At 44.4% G+C, this 19,745-nt stretch overlaps 1 non-coding gene across 1 annotated transcript; it reads left to right on the forward strand.

Moving 5' to 3' along the window:
• The first annotated feature begins 18,363 nt into the window (after positions 1-18,363).
• TRNAF-GAA (transfer RNA phenylalanine (anticodon GAA)) lies at positions 18,364-18,436 on the forward strand. Its single transcript has one exon. It is a non-coding gene; the product is annotated as a tRNA-Phe (tRNA).
• Positions 18,437-19,745: the final 1,309 nt, after the last annotated feature.

Consider the following 19,745-nt stretch of genomic DNA (forward strand, 5'->3'; position numbering starts at 1 on the left):
CTTAAGTCTCCCTCAGTTTGCAAATGTCTTAGCAGTTTACAAGAACCAAGCATTTCTACCAATAACCTAGCTTCCGGAAGGAATGTAGATACAATTAAATGTCCTTATAATCTGCAGCCTCCAGGAAGTTCCCAACCATCTTAATGTTAACGCCTTGCTAGAGGGAAAAACAATCTTAACTTGACAATGGCAAGGCCTCCAGTATCTTGTGAATCTTCTTTAACATATGAAAGTATTTTCTCAACCTCCCTTTTTCCTTACCTCCCTATATGGTATATAATCAGCCACCCCTCACAACCCGGGGCAGCAGCTCTTTCTGCCCACGGGTCCTATCCACTTGCTTTAATAAACCACCAATTTTGCACCAAAGACGCCTCAAGAATTCTTTCTTGGTCGTCGGCTCCAGACTCCACCCCACTGAACCTCACCTATATTCCAAACCTCATCAGGTATATGCCTGAAAGAGTGGAAAGCAAGGGCTCAAACAGATCCTTGCACACCAACATTCATAGCGTTATCCACAGTAGCCAGAAGGTGGAAACAACCCAAACGACATCTCTAGATGAGTGGGTGAGTGAAGTGCGGTATACACAAATGAAGGAATGGTTGAATTCCACTTATACGACCTACCTCCAAATGGACAATTTCATAGACACAGAAAGTAAAATAGAGGTTTACAAGGAGCTAGGGGAAGGGGAGATGAGGATGTAATTGTTTGATTCCTCGGAGTTTCCGTGTGGAAGGTGAAGAAGTTCTGAGACTGCATGATAGTCACGGCTAGATGGCTACTCAACATTGTGAACGCATTTCATGCCATTGATTATACACTTAAAAGTCGTTAAGTAAACTTTATCTTGTGTATTTTGCCACAATAATAATTTTTTGAAAATGTATCCCCCAGACCAGCAGCATCTCTAGCACTTGTTAGAAATGCCAGTTCCTGGGCCCCACCCCAGACTTACAGAATCAGAAACTCTGGCTGGGCAAGGCAACAGTCAAAAAAACTAAGAGGCAGCCCACGGAATGGAGAATATATTTGCAAATGACACTACAGATAAAACTCTGGTATCCAAGATCTATAAAGAACTGCTCAAACTCAATACACGAGGAAAAAATAAACAAATCAAAAAATGGGCAAAAGATATGAACAGACACTTTTCCAATGAAGACATACAAATGGCTAACAGACACATGAAAAAATGTTCAAAATCATTAGCCCTCAGGGAAATTCAGATCAAAACCACACTGAGATACCACGTTACGCCAGTTAGAATGGCAAAAATAGACAAGGCAAGAAACAACAATTGTTGGAGAGGATGTGGAGAAAGGGGATCCCTCCTACATTGTTGGTGGGAATGCAAGTTGGTACAGCCACTCTGGAAAACAGTGTAGAGGTCCCTCCTTATTATTGAGCTACCCTATGACCCAGCCATTGCACTACTGGTGTTTACCCCAAAGATACAGATGTAGTGAAGAGAAGGGCCATATGCACCCCAATGTTCATAGCAGCATTGTCCACAATAGCTAAATCATGGAAGGAGCCGAGATGCCCTTCAACAGAGGACTGGATTAAGAAGTTGTGGTCCATATATACAATGGAATATTACTCAGCTATCAGAAAGAACGAATTCTCAGCATTTGCTGCAACATGGACGGCACTGGAGGAGATAATGCTAAGTGAAATAAGTCAAGCAGAGAAAGACAACTATCATATGATTTCTCTCATCTATGGAACATAAGAAATAGGATGATTGGTAGGGGAGGAAAGGGATAAAGAAATGGGGGGGCTAATCAGAAGGGGGAATGAAACATGAGAGACTATGGACTATGAGAAACAAACTGAGGGCCTCAGAGGGGAGGGGGGTGGGGGAATGGGACAAACTGGTGATGGGTAGTAAGGAGGGCACGTATTGCATGGTGCACTGGGTGTTATACGCAACTAATGAATCATCGAACTTTATATCGGAAACCGGGGATGTACTGTATGGTGACTAACATAATATAATAAAAATCATTAAAAAAAAAAAAAAGAAAGAAACTCTGGCTGGGGCACCCCCATGTTTGAGCACCACTGCTTTCCAACGTGAGAGGGGAAGTAAAGCTAGAGGGGAATGCAGGGGCCAGGGCCAGGGCCAGGTCCTTGACGGCCTCGTGTGCCCCGAAAAAGTGCTTGGACCTCACCCTGCAGGCAGAGAGCTCACTCGAGATTTTAAGGAAGAAATTGACATTGTTAGATTTGTGGGACTAAACTTTTTCCTGATTTGAAAAATAATGTGTGCTCATTGCAGAAAGCTTGGAAAGCTAAATCAAGAAAAAAAGAAAATCACCCTTGATCTACCACTGGCAGATAACCCCTGTTAATATTTAGATGTATATTCTCCATTTCTTGGAGCATATATACACATTAAAAAAAAAAACCAATATGGGATCATAATGGAGACATACTGTTTTGGAGTCTGCTTTTTTTCCCCACTAAGCAATATATCATGAATGTTTTTACATGTTACGAGATCTTTTGCCGTTTTTATTGACTGCAGAATTACGTTTTTGATAGCTTATTCTGGCAACAGTATGGAAGATGAATTTGAGATTCTGGCAAGATTGAGCTCCTGCAGGGATCCGAGTGATGAAACTGTTGCAATAAATCAGGCTGGTGATGATACGGCTGAAAGCACAGCGCTGCGAACAGGTGGCATCGAGACAGACGGGACAACTCTTTAGATAAAAAAAAAATGTGATTGATTATGCAGGGAAGGTGCCCTTTCCTGACTTGGGTGGTATGCTAAGGTTTTAGATGTTGAATTGGAAAGAGATTGGTAAATTATATTTGGGGGAGACGTTGAGCTGTAGAGATCCAAGGGACGCCCAAGCGGAGATACCTAACAGGCCAACAGATGAATCTAGAGCTCAAACTGGGGGACAGGGTTCAAGATCTACAGATACATACTTAGGAGTTAAATGGCCATTAAAACCCTGAGACTGGACTAAATCTTCCCAAGGAGGGCACACAGAATGGCCAGGTGGGCAACACTGATTCACAGGCAAGCCATGAGAAACACCAAGGTCTAAATTGTAGGAAAAGGGGACAAGGAGAACACTTAGAAGGATTGATTAAAAAAAAAAAAAAAAGTCAGAGGAGTGGAAGAGAAAGCAAAGGGGTCAACATTCAATGACAAGCAGGGGACCAGCTGAAGTTCAGTAAGGCAAAGACTAAAAAGTGTCTGTTTTGGCAATGTGTCAGCAAACCTTCTAGTCATTTTGGTGGCATGTGGGGGAGAAGAGAGCATCTGGATAATAAAATTGAGTAGTGATTCGGGATCGAAGATTGGAGACCTGAAATTTAGACCGGTTTTTCAAGGAGCTGAAAAAAGTCAAGAAATGGCCCGCCCTACTGAGGACGCAGGGTCATGGAAGGTGCGCTTTAAAAATATATTTGGTCTTTGTCCCAGGCTCTTGGCACAGCTCCTAAAACCCTAGGAATTTCCGGAGTGTTAGGGGTGTCTTTGTTATTCATAATAAGCAGCTTCCCATCACCACGGAGTTCCTACTAATGAGCTGATTTAGGGTGGGGGTCCCAAGAGAGCCCGAGGACAGGGCTGGTCACCAGAAAGCTCAAGCAATTAAGGAATGGGATCTTTCAGCCCCGCCCACCAACCTGGGCAAGGGGCCAAGGGCCAGGAGATCAAGCTGTATAAAAAACTTTTTTTTTAATAAAAGATTTTATTTATTCATTCGACAGAGAGAGAGACAGCCAGCGAGAGAGGGAACACAAGCAGAGGGAGCGGGAGAGGAAGAAGCAGGCTCCTAGCGGAAGAGCCTGATGTGGGGCTCGATCCTACAACGCCAGGATCATGCTGGGCTCGATCCTAGAATGCCAGGATCACGCCCTGAGCCAAAGGCAGACGCTTAACAACTAAGCCACCCAGGTGCCCCTCTAATAAAGACTCTTGAACCAGGAGATTTGCTGAGGCTCCAAGTTGGCCAGGGCGAGGAGGTGCTGGGAAGGGGTGCACCGGGGAGGGCATGGGAGCTCTGCACTCCTTACCCCCCATCTTGCCCTGTCCATCTCTTCCATCTGGCCGTTCCTGAGTTGTATGCTTTAGGAGACCCTAGTAAACATCAGTAAAGTGTTTCCCTGGGTTCTGTGAGCTATGCTAGCAAAGTATCAAGTCCCACAAAGGTATCATGGGAACCTGCAGTTTAGAGCCAATTGGTCAGAAGTGGAGGGAACAAACGACTTGCCAGGGGTGTCTGAAGTCGGGCAGTCTGGTGAGACTGAGCCCTTACCGAGAGTGAGTCCTGCGGGATCTGATGGCCACTGCAGTTGGACAGTGTCCATGGAGCTGCATGGTTGGACGCCCAGCTGGTGTCCACAGAGAACTGAGGAACTGCTTGGTGTGGGGAAAACCCACACATGTGGGGAGAAGCGTGAGTGTGGTAATAATAGAGAGTAGAGGAGGCCATCTAGTTTTTCTTCTGGAAGGGTTTTCAGAGGCCACTCCATTTTGTGTTTAGCACCAAAGGGACTTCTGTATGATTCAAAACTGCAGGCTGGGCAGCAGAGGAGAGACTGATGACCAGGGGAGGGCAATTACTAGGGGGCAGTGTCTGAGGACACGGGCACCACGGGAAGGGCTAGCTTTGGGGGCGAATGGGATTGGTGGTGTCCATCTCATCCTCCTGGACCAGTAAAGGCAGGCGTTGGAAGAGTTTGGCTGTAGAGACGGTAGGGAAGCAGCGTGAGGGACGTCACCACGGCCTCAATTTTCACTCGAGAGCAATGAGGAGAGAAGTGGGAGTTTTGAGAACGCTCAGGGGCACGTGAGGGCAGACGCTGTGCCACTGCCAGCGTGAAGGCCATGGATTTACAGTGGCACCTGTCACAGCTCAGAAGGAGCTGCTGCGGTGATCAACCCTGTACACACCTACCCACGCAGGTGCGCGTGTTTCGGAAGGGCTGGCGCTGAGAACCGCGGTTTGGGGTCCAGAGGCACAGGCACCTCAAGTTGGAAAGGCACAGCTGAAATACTAATGAACCCTTTAATCTGTGCCAGTCTGAGAGATGCAAACGTTCTGCTGTTTTATTGCACTTCTGTCATCTTTAGCCAGGGCTCAAGTCTCTCCGCGTATGTTTACGAACCACTGGTGTTCCTTTTTCTCTGAACTGCCTGTTTATATTGTGGCTGGTTTTTCAACTGGGGTGTTTGACGCAGATCTTTTTCAATGACATGGTTAAACAGTAATTGGAGCATCTCCTTTGAGGGCATCTCCCGGGCAGTGAGCTTCAGGGGGCCATCCAGTCCGGCTCCCACCCCAGACCCCAGTCAGATCAGCCTCAGCGGTCTGTCTCCTCATGTCCCACGTGGCTTCCCGGCTCCTCCTACTCAGTCCGGACCCACCGTCGTCCCCACTGGTGTAAGCTCATTCCCGGCGCTCTTCCCTCCGCCGCCTGCCCTCTGGATGCTTCATTCATCCGTCCATTCCTGTATCTATTCATTCAGTCAATACTGTTGAACACCTACTGTGTTTCAAGCACTACCCTTCCTTAGCCCAACCTCAAACGAACCGAACCTTTCTCCTTGCCTAATTCTATACCTCTACCAGAGGATGTTGCTGAAAAAACACATCGAAGTTTTATATGCGGGTACCATCAACCTAAATAGCTGGGCGCTCAAAACTGTGAGCATGCTTTCATCTGTTCCTGCTCAGCTCCCTTTCATACACCCCGCTGGGCGTGAACAAAGTGAGCCGCAGGGTTAGTTGTAAGGCCGTCCTGACCTGTTCCTCGAATTCGAGCCCTGCCTTCGAGCCCTGCAAACCGGCAGCGGAAAGGGAGCAGCGGCAGCATCCGCACAGGACAACCAGGAAACACCACCAAGCTCAGGAGAGCCCCCAGCACTTGCAAGTTCAAAGCCCAGGTCATCCCTTCCTGCTTCTGTGATCTTTAGCACATTTCTTCAGCTGGGGCTCAATATCCCCCTTTGTAAAATGGAAATAGCCATTATTGTGAATTTTAAATAAAGTAATGCATGCAAAATACTCAGACAGTGACAATACATAAATAAAAAGTGTTTTTATTTCACAGGAAAAAATAGAGAAAACAGGAGTCTCTTGCTCCCTAAACAAAAAAAAATTGTTTCTCGCCTCCCGTCTTGGTCTCCCTCTTCTATTTACCACAAACTCGAGAGTGTCCTTCCCAAGCAGTGTCTCATCTGTTCCCTTCCTGGTCCCCTGACTTCTGCCCCATTACTTTCCGAGTCTGTTTTTACTAACCTCAGTCAGCCTCCTCAATGGGAGACAAAGGCCAATTTTCTTTCTCGTTCCCTGGCAGCATGTGGCCCTCCTCCGGCCCCATTTGTTAAAACTTGTTCTTCCTTGGCCTTTGGAGACACCACTCTCCCATCTCACTCCCCATTCCCCTGCTCCCTCCTCCTTGCTGGCTTCTTCTTCTGCCCATTCCCTATATTGACATTTTGGGCTGGATCAGTTGTGGTTGTGAGGGGCTGTCACGTGCATTGTAGAAGGTTTAATAGCATCCCTGGCCTCTATTCCTCCCCCGACTTGTGACAAACAAAAATGCCTTCAGATGTCACCAACTGTCCCCTGGTGAGCAAAATCATCTCTGGTTGAGAACCACTGCCCCAAGTGATGATGTTCCCAGAATTCCTTCCTTGGAACCCCTCACTCACATGCTGTCCCAGTGGGTCTCATTCATTCCTGTTGCCTCAACTGCCATCTTCAAGGTGACCATGATACCCACATTTCATTTTCCCAGCACCTATTTTTTTTTCTGGGTTCTAGGCTCTGAGGGCCTAGTGCAGCCTGGTCCACCCATCTGGATTCCAGAAGATGGAATCAACTTCTCAACTTTTACAGATACACAAGAGAACTCCCCTCCTCCACAGCCTCCTGTGTTTGCGGTCTTGAAAAAAGGTATCACCAACCACCCTATCCAAAGCTACCAACCATGATGCCATCACTGACTTTCTCTCACTGTCCATGTCTATAGTCGCGAAATCTTTCCATCACACTTTCCAGGACTTGGATTTTTAGAAATCAAACCACTTCCCGGTATAGAAAATATACTCTGGGTCCCTGATGTTTGGTGCTTCAGATTCCAAAGGGTGCTGCACACACAGGCTCTCCCTCCTTCCTGGCAGCTCCATCCAGCCACCCTCAGCCACGGAAATGTCGTCTGTTCCCCCAAGTTGGCTTTGCCTGCAGGTGCTGAGGTGCTGTCCTCTATATTACCATCGCTCTTCAGTCAAATGACTCATGAGCATGTGGGGGGGGGGGGGGTGTGCTCTATCAGAATTGATGTCCCTGGCAGTGTAATCATCTCTGTCCCACGACCTGGACACACAGCTTCTCTATCCGTCTGTGGGGTTTTAAAGGAACAGGGTCTTTGTCACGTCTCTTTGTCTCTCTCGGTTTCTGCCTCTCTTTCCATGCATCCAATCTCCTCCATCTTCTCTCCATCCCCACTCCAGGCAGAGCCCCTTGCTTTTTCACACCCTACCAACTACCTAAAGCTCACTTTTTCCTTGAACTTCACCGGTGAAGAGATAAACCAGTTTTGCAAGTCTTGTGCTTGCTACTGATTTCACTTATGTTCTGTTGTTGTTTAGAAGGACTGATCTTTAATCCTCACTTCGGTTCTTTGTAGAAACATATCTTTTGTAGAAATTAATAAAAGGAAACCTCATTTAGAATGGAATTTGTGGGGGGAGGTGGTGGCAGGGGGAGCTCTCACACCCGCACTAGTTTTCAATTGTAGACCCAGCAAGAAGAGGGGGTCCTTGCTAGTCCATACTACCTTCCTATCCCAGCAGGAGGAAGGAGGAAGGAAGATCTCTATCCCCCTGTTCCCCACCCCTCAACAGCCCAGCCTGTGAGAGACAGTCACAGCTCAGCCAATAAGAAGCTACTATACTTCAAATGCCCAGTTTAGTCCAATGGACTTTTAGTTTATAAGAGCCCCTCCCACCCCCCCCACCCCCCCACCGCCTTTTTTCCTCTATAAAAGAGCTGTCCTCTCCTTTGTTCTCCAGAGTTGCCTATGGTTTGGCTTATCCTGTGTGTCCCGGATCACTATTCCCTTCTATTCCCAATGAACCCCTATTTGCTAGTAAAATAAGTAGCAGTTTTATGTTTAAGGTTAACACTTTGAATAATGGCTCTTTGATCTTTTCTTGGCTTTAATAGTATTTCTAATACTCTTGCATTTATAGCTAAACTCATTACGTTCTAATTGACACACTTTTAAAAAGATGAGTTTTACCCAATGGTGGAAAACATTCTATTTTACCAATGTAGTCTTTCTATCGTAAATGCAGAAAGTGGGAAGCTCCCTTTCTATCATCCTGACTTAATTAGGTCAATTTTGAGGAGCAAAAGAAGTAATTCTAATTCATGGTCTCCCTCCCTTGGCTCTAAACTAGTGGAAAACCCTTCAATGGAATGTCTAATAACAGTTCTACGCTTTGCTTAGTCCCCCATCTATTGACTTGGAGTGAAAATTTTGCTCACTTAATGAAGAAAGCTGTGAGGATTAACTACAGGGGTAGGAGAAGAGGGAAAGCACATTTTCAGGTTAAAATGCTGAATAAAATTTACAGAGTTGAGAAATAGTAAATAAAATAGGGCAAATAAGCCCTTGAGAAACGTCTTTCTATTTCCAACAAGTTTTAAAACTTTCATTAATGGTTCTGGAGTTCTGACACCCCCCCCCCCTTTTCTTTAAATAGAATAAGGTGAAAATATAAAGCAATTTTCTTTGCCCAGAAAAAAGCCTCCAAAGTAGAATGTTCATTTTAGCTATTCGGATGTTACATATCAAATGAAAATTCCATGTGTTAACTTTTAGGAAATACACATCTCCCTTACATTAATCTGCTACTCTTCACATTTTCCTTTTGCCTTGGTAACATTCTAAATAAGTATGCTACCTCTAACTTACTCAAATATTTCAGTTATCATAAAAAAAGAAGACTGAACCACATAGCTAAAATTAAATCAGTTTAAAATTCTCAAGAGTTGAAATTATGGTTGCTTAAGTTAATGGATTAATCAAAACATAGTTTTAGATGATGTTTCTGCAATATTCTAATTACTACAATCTGATTTTCCCTTGTAATTGTGAAGGTCAAAACTGAAAGCCTGATTTAAAAAGGAAATTAAAAGTTAAGAATAAAAGACAAGGAAGACATTTTTATGCCCAACATATGTCATGATAGATTATTAAATTGACCTTGTAAAGCGAAAGAAAGATTTTGCTGTAAATCACACTGGAGTTGACTATAAGATATGGAAACGGCATTCCAAACCTTTTTGAAACAGTATAATTTTATTTGTGTTATTTTTCTCTGAAAAAGGTGATTCATTATATATCAAATAAACAAAAAATAATATCTATGCATGTTTTTGTTTTTATGCTTTGTAAAGCTTTCATGAGAGTAAAAGCAGAAATAAGGGGGAGAAATCCTTTGTCAGACTACATTTCCTGATTTGGTGATTGCAAAAATATGGTCCTTGTGCATATAGGACAAATTTTAGCAATAGATGGACAAAGGGACTACTTAGACTGATTATGGATTTTATGAAGGGCTTTTCTAGTTTCACAATATATATCCCTAAGTCACATTCTGATACCAAAATCCCATTAAGAAGGAACAAAGTTCTTTAGTCTTTAGTGAAAAGTAGCACTATATTCAGAAATGTCTAGGATCTGAAAGATAAGACTAATATCTACCTTTTTTCCAAATGTTTATTATGAAAAATTTAAAACATGCAGAAGTGAAGGAGATATTTCCCCACCTGGCTTAACAATTGTTAGCATTTTGCTATATTGGTTTGCTTTGTATGTGTGTGTGTTTGACACATTTGAAAATAAGGCGAGACATCGTGACACTTTAACCCAAAATACTTCAGCATAAATCTCCAAAAAACCCCAAAGCATAATGGCAATATACCGTTTCATACTTACGAAAATTAAGTTATTTCCTAACACACATATTTACATTTTTCCATATTTCCCTGAGAATTAGCAGAATATGCCCCCCCAAACATGCCACTTTAGCATAAATAAAGATTATTTTGAGCTGAAGGCAATTGAGAAGAAGCGGAGACAAGAAAAGCTCTCTGCCTTCCTGCTATTTGCCTAAAAGCTGGACATAAATTTGTAAAGATGCCACCCCCTTCTTACCAGGAAGGACAGAAGTGAATCACCAGTGACAACAGGACACCCTCCTCAGCCCACAGACGGCATCAGGAATCTATGTGACCCAACTTTACCAACAAACCTTCTCTGCCATTGGTTTCCCATACATTTATCTTCCCACAATTTGCTGCCCTAGAAACTTGGGGTTTTCCCTTTGTCTTGTCACTTCTTGACAGATTTATTGTTCTTTTGTTGAGATGCTTGAATTGCTCATCCCTGGGTGCTCCCACCTGTGCGTGCAGTGCCCAGGTTAGTAAATTCCCGTTTGCATTTCTCTCGTTAATCTGTCTTTTGTCAGTCTAATTTCTAGGGCACCTGCCGAGAAGCTAGGAGGGTAGTGGGTTGAAGTTTTTTCCTTCCCTACATCCCCCAAAGTCTCTTATTTAGAGCTCTTTTTTCCCCTCCATAACAAGATCCAATAAAGGTCCACACGTTACTTTTGGTTACATTATCTTAGCCTTTTAAATATAGAGATGTTTTTATTTGTTTTCAGGATGTTGACGTTTTGAAGACAGCAGGCCAGATGTCTTAGAAGAGTGTCTCATACTCCGGATTCATCTAGTTATTTCTTCGTTGTGTCATCTAACTTACTTCTCCACTTTCTGAATTTCATATAAACTGGAAGTTAGTTCTGCTTCGAGGCTTGAATAGTTTCAGGTCAAACATTTTTTTGGCAAGAAGACTGCACAGGCGCTCCTATGCATATTATATTACAGCATACTGAGAGGCCCATAAAAACAGGGAGAAGGATTTCTGTTTACAGGGAATTATAAACGGTTTTAGCAAGTTCTTTTCTGAACCCAGTTTTTATTATGAGGAAGTGAATTGAAAGCAGTGAGGCCCCAAGATCGTCAGAGCAACATTGGCATAAAGTTTCTTCATGTGCTGGGGGAATGAGCCAGGTTAGGGTAAGCAGCAAAATTCACTGCTGAATAAGGTCAAGACCATTTGGCTCAGAACCCTGATGTCTCCAAAGTGCGTGTGGGTCGTAGATTGAAAGGAACTGCCATATTTTGGCAAAGCTGGTCTAATATGGGACAAGCATTGTGCAGGTTGGCAGCTCTGGCCTGGGAGCTGGGGCGGAGCTGTTGTTGTCCCATGTCTGTCACCAAGTAACTGTGTGATACTGGGAATCATTAACCACGTTCATCCACTCACCCACGGGGGAGAGGCCACTGTCCCAGCTGATCAGAGGTCACCTTGTAAATATTATGTAAGCACCAGTGCAATTGAATGTCAGAGGGGACTTCTTATGGAGACAAGCAACAACACTTCGATTTTATTTCTTGCTTGCCTTATGGGGCAAGTAGAGAAGCGCCAGTCATACCCCCTTATCCAGTCGTTCAGACAGTCATTGCTCAGAGGGCAATATGCACCGTCTGGAGCGGGCGCTTCTGTCTGGCATGATGGGTTCCTTCCTGCCCGTCGAGGAGGATTTGTACACTGGACTATGAATGGGAGAACACATGGCATGATGATGAAAGGGAGCTGCAGCCCCTTCTAAATCACACACAGCCTTACGTGTTGGGGAAGACCGGGTGTAGTCAACTTTTCCAATGGCTGATGATGGGAAAGGGCTAGATACCTGAGAGGTGGAGTCTGGCATCAGGATCCTGCTTTCTGCCCTCTAATTGAGCAGAGCCCTGGAAATGTGCCAACTGCAGGCTGGAGGAGAGCAAATCCGATGAGGCTTCTGCCTCACACAGGGCAGTCCTGCCCAAGCCTGGATGGCCGCAAGCAGCCAAACCCACTGTCCCTTGCTCTCAGGCCATCCGACCCATCCACACACATGCTCTAGAAAAAGTCTGGCATGTGTGTGCAAGGATGACGGGGAGGAAGGGTAGAGACTTCCCCTGACTTGGTGCCAAGGCTCCTGAGTAAAAGCCAGGTGGGTCAGGAATTGGCCTATCATGGGACATGGTGTGGGGTGTAAGGATATACAAAACAACAGGACTAGAGAAGTGGATGAAAGCAGTACAGAGTCAAGAAGGGGAGCTACCTGGAAGGTTGGAGACACACCGGGCCAAATAGCACAGGGGTGTCTGTGTCCTGGCCTCCCTTCCTGAGTCTCGGGTCATCTTACACCACCATCTTGTGCATCTCAACTGGCACAAAGGAACACACTGATTTATCTCTTGTTTCTGTTATCATCATCATCATCATCATCATTATCATCATCAAAGGATTTAGGAAGCTCCTTGCTAAGTTTATTTTGTCTTATTTCTTTGGGTGAATAATCAGGCTTTATCCGTTAATCGCTGGATAGAGGTGGAGTGGGGAGATGGGGCAGAGATGCAGTTGGGAGGCTGGCCCACTTCAACAAGAAAGAGGCAAGCAATTAAGCCGACAGTATTTAAAAAGCACCCAAGCCTCTGAAACTCAAGCTCTGGAATCCAAGTTTTCTGGCCTCTAGGGCATTGTGCAAAATCCACATGGTTAGTTAGGCATTTGTCTGATGGATGTGGGAGGATTGGATTAGAATGTATGAAAAGCTCGGTAGGTTGTTCTTGAGTATAATTTACTTGATTGTTTTTGGCCTGGTATGTACACCCAGAGGCTTTATACTGATGTATGTGATTCAACAAAAACAAAAAACAATACGGTCTTTATAGACTTGTGGTTTAATGGCTTTAAATAAATTAACTTCTTTTGGATCAATTCACTACACAGATGATATTTACAATCTATTAACTTTTTTATACTTCTCCCCTAAGTTACCACTTTAATATAGAACTTTGGAGAAATCGCTTTATATCCCTCAAGCAAAAGTATTATTTTCTACACACAGGGAACATCAAAATGCACAGACATGCCCATAAAAAAGCATCTACTGGGAAAAGCTGAGCCTTAACCCCAAATTCCAGTTTCAGATTTAGACTCCATGCCAATTTTTTTGGGGGGGGGAGAACATAAATTTTATTATTTTTTAAAATTGTTAACTAATTAATTTTTTAAAATTTAAATTCAATTAATTAACATATGGTGTATTATTAGTTTCAGAGGTAGAGTTCAGTGACTCATCAGTCTTATATATAAGACTCATTATATCACGTGCCCTCTTTAATGTCCATCACCCACTTACCTCATCCCCCACTCCTCCCCCTCCAGCAACCCTCCGTTTCTTTCCTGTGATTAAGAGTCTCTTATGGTTTGCCTCCTTCGTTTTTATCTTATTTTATTTTTCCTTCCCTTCCCCTATGTTCATCAGTTTTGTTTCTTAAATCCCACATATGAGATCATATAATAATTGTCTTTGTCCGACTGACTTATTTCACTTAGCATAATACTGTCTAGTTCCATCCATGTCGTTGTAAATGGCAAGATTTCATTTTTTGGACGGCTGAATAGTATTCCATTGTATATACATACCACCTGTTCTTTATCCATTCATCTGTCGATGGACATCTGGGCTCTTTCCATAGTTTGTCTCATGCCAATTTTTAATTGAAATGGGAACTTTCTTCAAAAAAAAAAAACCCATCATGAGCATTTGGTGCAAACTAAAGAATTTGTTCTATAGGTCCGTGGTCAGTTCTGCACCTAGTTAATTGTGTCTGGACTGAATAGTGTCTCTTCAGCCCCAATTCATATGTTGAATCCCTTTTCCCCATTGTGACTGTATTTAGAAATAGGGCTTTTAGGAGGTAATTAAAGTAAAAAAGCTCATAGGGTGGGGTCCTAATCCAACAGGATTGGTGGCTTTCTAAGAAGAGGAAGAGAGAGGTCTCTCTCTGCACAGGCAGCAAAGAAAGGCCATGTGAGCACACAGAGAGGGAAGGCCGCCTTCTGCAAGCCAGTAAAAGCTCTCACCCTAATCGGCTGGCACCTTGATCTTGGACTTCACAGCCTCCAAACCGTTAGAGACTAACTTTCTGTATCCCACCCATGCTACTTTTTTTTTTTTTTTAAAGATTTTATTTATTTATTTGACAGAGATAGAGACAGCCAGCGAGAGAGGGAACAGAAGCAGGGGGAGTGGGAGAGGAAGAGCAGGCTCCCAGCAGAGGAGCCTGATGTGGGGCTTGATCCCATAACGCCGGGATCACGCCCTGAGCCGAAAGCAGGAGCTTAACCACTGTGCCACCCAGGCGCCCCCCATGGTACTTTCTTGAAGCAGCCCTAGCTGAGCAAGAAGGTAACCTTCACCAAGTTATTTATAAGGCCTCTGGGCCTCAGTTTTCTGATATGTAAAAATGTGTGGATCAGGTTCACTCAACCCTAAATTCTCTTCCATCTGTAGCATTCTAACCTGTGATTCCAACTGAAATAGTCTGGCTCCACAAGAGCACCACACTTTTAATTTTTTTTTTTTTTAATTCTGAGTTTCCAATGTTCAGAATAGTTACAAAATGGTATAGAGAAGTCCCATTTACCCAGATTCACCAACTTTTAATATTTTTCTCCATACACTTTTTCATATTCTCCCTGTATCTGTACACATATTATTTATTTCGCTGACCCACTTGAGGTGCAGATATGATATCTCTTCATTCCTTAATAGTTCAGTATGTATTCCTTAAAACCATATTTTCTTTCTTAACTACAGTTGCCAACCCAAGGAAATTTCACATCGATATCACACTTCTATATAATCTATAGCCTATGTGCCAGTTTCTTCAATTTTTCTGTTAATATCCTTTAAAGTATCTTCCCCTCCTGGATGGGAATCAGTCTAGGATCACGTATGGCTCCTTACTAGGCTGTGGTCATGTCTCCTTCCCCTCCTCCATCTGGAACGGTTCCTTGGCTTGTCTTTCTTTTCATGAGCATGAGTTTTGAAGAATACAGGCCAGTCATTTACTAGAATGACCTTTAGATTTATTTAATGCTACCTCATGATGAAAGTCAGGATGTACATTCTTGGCTAGACCACTATATAAGTGACGTCATATCCTTTCCAGGGAATCACATTAGGAGGCACATGATATCTGAATGTCCTTCATGGGTGATGTTAATCTTAATGACTAGATCCAGGCATTGTCCAGTTTCTCCACTGTGTATATAGTTTCTATTTTTCCCCTTGCAACTATTATGCGATCTATGGAGAGACACTTTGGAGACCATGCAGTGGTCCTGCTCACCATATGACTTCCCCCCAGACTTAGCATCTGTTAAAGAAAGATTCTTGACTGAACCAGTCTTTATTAGGATGTTTGGAAAACGGTGATGTCCACTGTTACCACTCTCTCCATATTTATCAGTCCATGCAAGTAATTCACCTGTAAACCAGAACCCTAGTCCTCTCCTCTCTATTATTGTACTTGTGGATCTTTATTTATCCAAAGGGTAAATAATCTACTAATTTCCTTATTTATTTTGATGCTCTGGCCCAGATATGACCAGCGGGAACCCCTTCAAATTAGCTCTTATATCCTTTTGATACATTCCCAGCTTTTTAACATTTTTGAGAAATGTTGATTAAAATCAGAGGCGACTGAAAATAAGTGCGATTTGTGTGTGTGTGTGTGTGTGTGTGTGTGTGAGCGTGCATGGACAAATTATCCATTGACAGCAGCTCAAAAATTTATTAGATGCTGTAACTATATACAACATATTTTCTTTAGTTGTATTATTCTTAGGTCTTCCAGTTAGTTGTTGTAGTTTTCATAGTTATCATAAGTAATTAGACTGGACTGCCAAAATCCTAGGGCTAATTTGGAAGCAAGGACTGCAGCCTACAGAAATCTTCTTTTCAATGTGGAGTCTTCATTTGAGTGCCAATGTCTTTATCATCTGTCCCTTACTGTGATGTGTGTGCACAGATTTTCACTTCATTTTAGCCCTTGGCACTTGGTCTCTGTGGAATTTCTGATGGTTCTTCTTGCCTCTGCAATCTTGCTGAACAAAGCCACATTTTCTCCCGAATTCGGTCATAATTTTCATTTCTGCTATCAACATTAAGGCACTACGCAAGAGGTCTTCAAACGTTCACGGTACTCTTAAGAGTCTCCGTAATTTTTTCCAATGCCCGCAGACCAAAAGAAATTCCGAGCCATTCCTTTTATTAAATATTCAGGCCCAAATAACTTATTAAGTATTTATGTCCAAAAACTTTGTGACCATTTGGCAGAATTCTATACACAAACTGAAAGAAAGTTCTATTTTTATTTCATCCTTAAATAACCATCCTTACTCACCAGTGGGGTGTGTGCACCTGTTAGGTAGCGCACAGCTTCTCAAGGCTTGAAGCAGATTGGACGTCACCACTTCTATTTCCTAGGACACGTTTATTTTCATGGGCAATTACTTTTTATCAGAACTTCTAAAAAGCTTGCTTTGCAGAGTGATGACGTCACTGAAAGTAATGTAGAGTGACTTACTGCCGAAACTATCGACTACCTAGTAGTCTGAGCAGTGTTCCACGATGGCCAGTTATCACTGTGTTTCCCTCAGAAATGGAAAATACTCTGCCGCACAGTTTGGGAACGATGACCCTAAATCCTGGAAACCTTCAATCTCCTTTGTAAAAGAGCAACAACAAATACTGAGCTGTTGTTAAAAATCTTTTCACTAGTGGTGAAACTAGTAGCGTTCGTGATGCAGCAACAAGCTGTGGGTCTTTTTCACTGTTTTTCAATTGGGTGATCACATCGTTTATTTTTCCCGTCACAGGAGACTTGTAAGAGCGAAAGAGGTGCTACCGCGACAGGGTTCTGGGACGACAGGTGTCAACAAGCAGTGTGCTGGGCAAACGTGGCCACCCTGTTCATCCTGACATACGTCACAACGCTTACATTCTGAAATCCGCCTTTACTCAACAAATGATCACTACTACAACGTAGTTCCTATGATCTTGTAATCTGCCAAAGGACCTTATCACATCACATTGTGAAAAGGTAAAGTTGATTGACAGCGCTCTTCCTTCTCCTCTCTGTCCTATCCCTTTTCCTCCATCTCCCCTCAGATGCTGGGCCTTTTCTTCTCCCCGACTCCCACCTCAAATCCCATCAAAACTCACCTGCCACTTTCCCAGTCGGCCAGGTTCAAGTCTTTCCTGCAGTGTTTTGAGGACAATGTGAAAGGTAACTACATTCATGATGCACAAGAAAGCCTGTAAAAGTCCTCTCTTCTCGTCTCTTTATGTAGGATCTGCACAAGGCAGCTGCTCCAGATTGCCCCTTCTTCCACACTAATCCCCACAAAGCCTTCACAGTCAACGTCCATTCCCAAGTTTTCTTGGGTCTCTTTCCCCTCCTTAGCCATGACTTTGAAATCTCAAGCTCTTCTCTTATCTGGATTCCACACAACAAAGGAACTCAGAAAACGACTCTATACCTTAGAGATTGCAAAAACTTCTAATATTCAATCCTTTCCCCTCCTTTTTTCTTTCACATTCGGAGGCATTCATCCATGCATCCCTCAAAATTGCCTGTGAAGGTTCCACTTAAATGCAAAGCTCTGAGGGGCGGCCTAAAGGGGCGTTACGGTAATCATTACTGCTTTTAGAGAATCGCAAATTAATTGGAGAGAAAAAAAATCTATAAAACAATAGGATGTTTAGGCTTTGCAGAATGTCAGTGCCTGGCACGTAGCGGATGCCTGGAAACAACTGTCTACTGGTGTAGGAAGTAGCACTGGCACTGGGAAATCATCCCTAATGAGCTCGCCAAGTTTTTACGGAGCGCCCGCGGTGTGCCAGGCCGACTCCGTGCAAAGTGGTGGTAGGTTCAACGGGCGTCCCGAGGACCCAGCGTCACAGGGAGGCTGCGATCCTGCCTCCACGCCCTTGCCTGCCCCTTCATCTCAATAATGATAAATGTGCACGATCACAGCCAGGCGCGGATGGGCGGGAAGGGCCTGCCTCTCGGGGCAGGGGTTCGCCCAGGGGACCACACCGCTCGAAGACCGCGGGGACGAGCCTGGGAGGACGAGCCCGCCCGCGGAAGCGCAGAGAGCCCAGTACCCGGCGCCCGGGAGCCTCGGGATCCGTGTTGATAATTCAGTCCGAAATTCGCATTATGTTGAAGAAAGTAAGTAACGTATACGTTGCGTCTAATCACGGCTCGTGGAAAGCGAGGCGGAACTCTGATGTAACCCTTTAACAGGACCAGGAAGGAACCCTCCCAAGTGGTGATGGAGGAGAGACGGAAGGGGCGGACGCAAATAGTTCAGTAATAGCCTACTCTAAAAAGATTTCAAAAGGCGCCGAAATAGCTCAGTTGGGAGAGCGTTAGACTGAAGATCTAAAGGTCCCTGGTTCGATCCCGGGTTTCGGCAGCGCTCCTTTTTAGTCCGAATGGAGTCAAATTTCGAGTGAATTCCTTACCCCGAGTAACGCGGCGCTTTAACGCCAGACCACTTGAAAACAAGGACTTGAAGGATCAGCGAGCGAGGAGCGGAAACGGCGACTCTCAGCGCCCCCCGGGACAGCGGCCGCCCCCACCCCCACTTCCGGGGCGCCTTCCCGGCTGGCGTCGGAGGCGCTGTTGCGCTTGCGCGGTGCGGAGCCCGGGCGCGCCCCCGGCGAGTGGAGGATGCTGTTCGCCCGTTACCGGGGCCGCACTGCCTTGGGTGCTGGGGTGAGACAGCGCTCCATGTGTCTCGCGGGGCGAGAAAGACAATGTCACCCCAAATTTCATTCCCCAGAACATCCCAGTTTGAAAAGCAAGACCCTGCTGTTGAATCGAGCGGCCCCTCGCGGGCCTTGCCCGTAAAGGAACCCGGCGGCTCCGTATTTCCGGTTAGAGGTACGGGCTGGGCCGCTCCGGGGCATAATTCGGGGTACTTGCCAAAGGGGTGAAAACGTGGCGGCATCACAGCTCTGTTAAATTAATGTCTTGCGCCCAAACAACTTTATTTGGAGGGTAGACCAGTGGTTCTCAAAGTGGGGTCCCCGGACCAGCAGCCTCGTCTTACACTGGGAGCTAGTTCCAAATGCAGATTCTGGGCCCTACCCCAGAGTACTGTATCAGAAACTGGTTTCCAGCGTTAGGTGTTTTAACAGGCCTTGCGAATGAGATTCTGAAGCAGCTGAAGTTTGGGGATCCACTTATTCTAGACTTTCCTTTGTGTTTCTCAGAAGAGCTCTTTCCTAAGACTGTTTTTGTGAACAAGCTTTTTCCTTTTGCCGTCTTTTATCCTGCAAGTCTGAAATAAAACTTTGACACGTGCTCGAAATACATCTTTTTCTGAGCGGTTTTTTCTTTCACAGTGAGTGTGTTGGGGGTGGGATCAACTCTCCTAGCTAATCCTAAACCCTCCTATATTGTGTGGCTCCTGGGAGCTGAGCCAGGACCCAGGGGGAGCAGTTGCAAGGATGTAGATTTGAATTAAAGGAGGAAGAAATTTCAATTTGTGAAGTCACTAGAAAAGGAGTATGTGGTGGTGCATTGCACAGGAAAGAATCCCTCTAGCGATTCATGCAGTAGGGCTTGCATATCTTCTATTGTTTTGGGAGGGTACTTTGCATTTGTGAAGTACTGTGTGCTCTCAGGTTATTCATTCATTCATCAATCGAGCATTAATTATTGACCTCCCACTATGTGCCAGAAATTATTAGATTTTCATAATTACCTAATACAGTATG

This window comes from Ursus americanus, chromosome 10, assembly GCF_024610735.1.
Source record: "Ursus americanus isolate L20-20 chromosome 10, mUrsAme1.1.p, whole genome shotgun sequence".
In the NCBI taxonomy this organism is placed as follows: Eukaryota; Metazoa; Chordata; class Mammalia; order Carnivora; family Ursidae; genus Ursus; species Ursus americanus.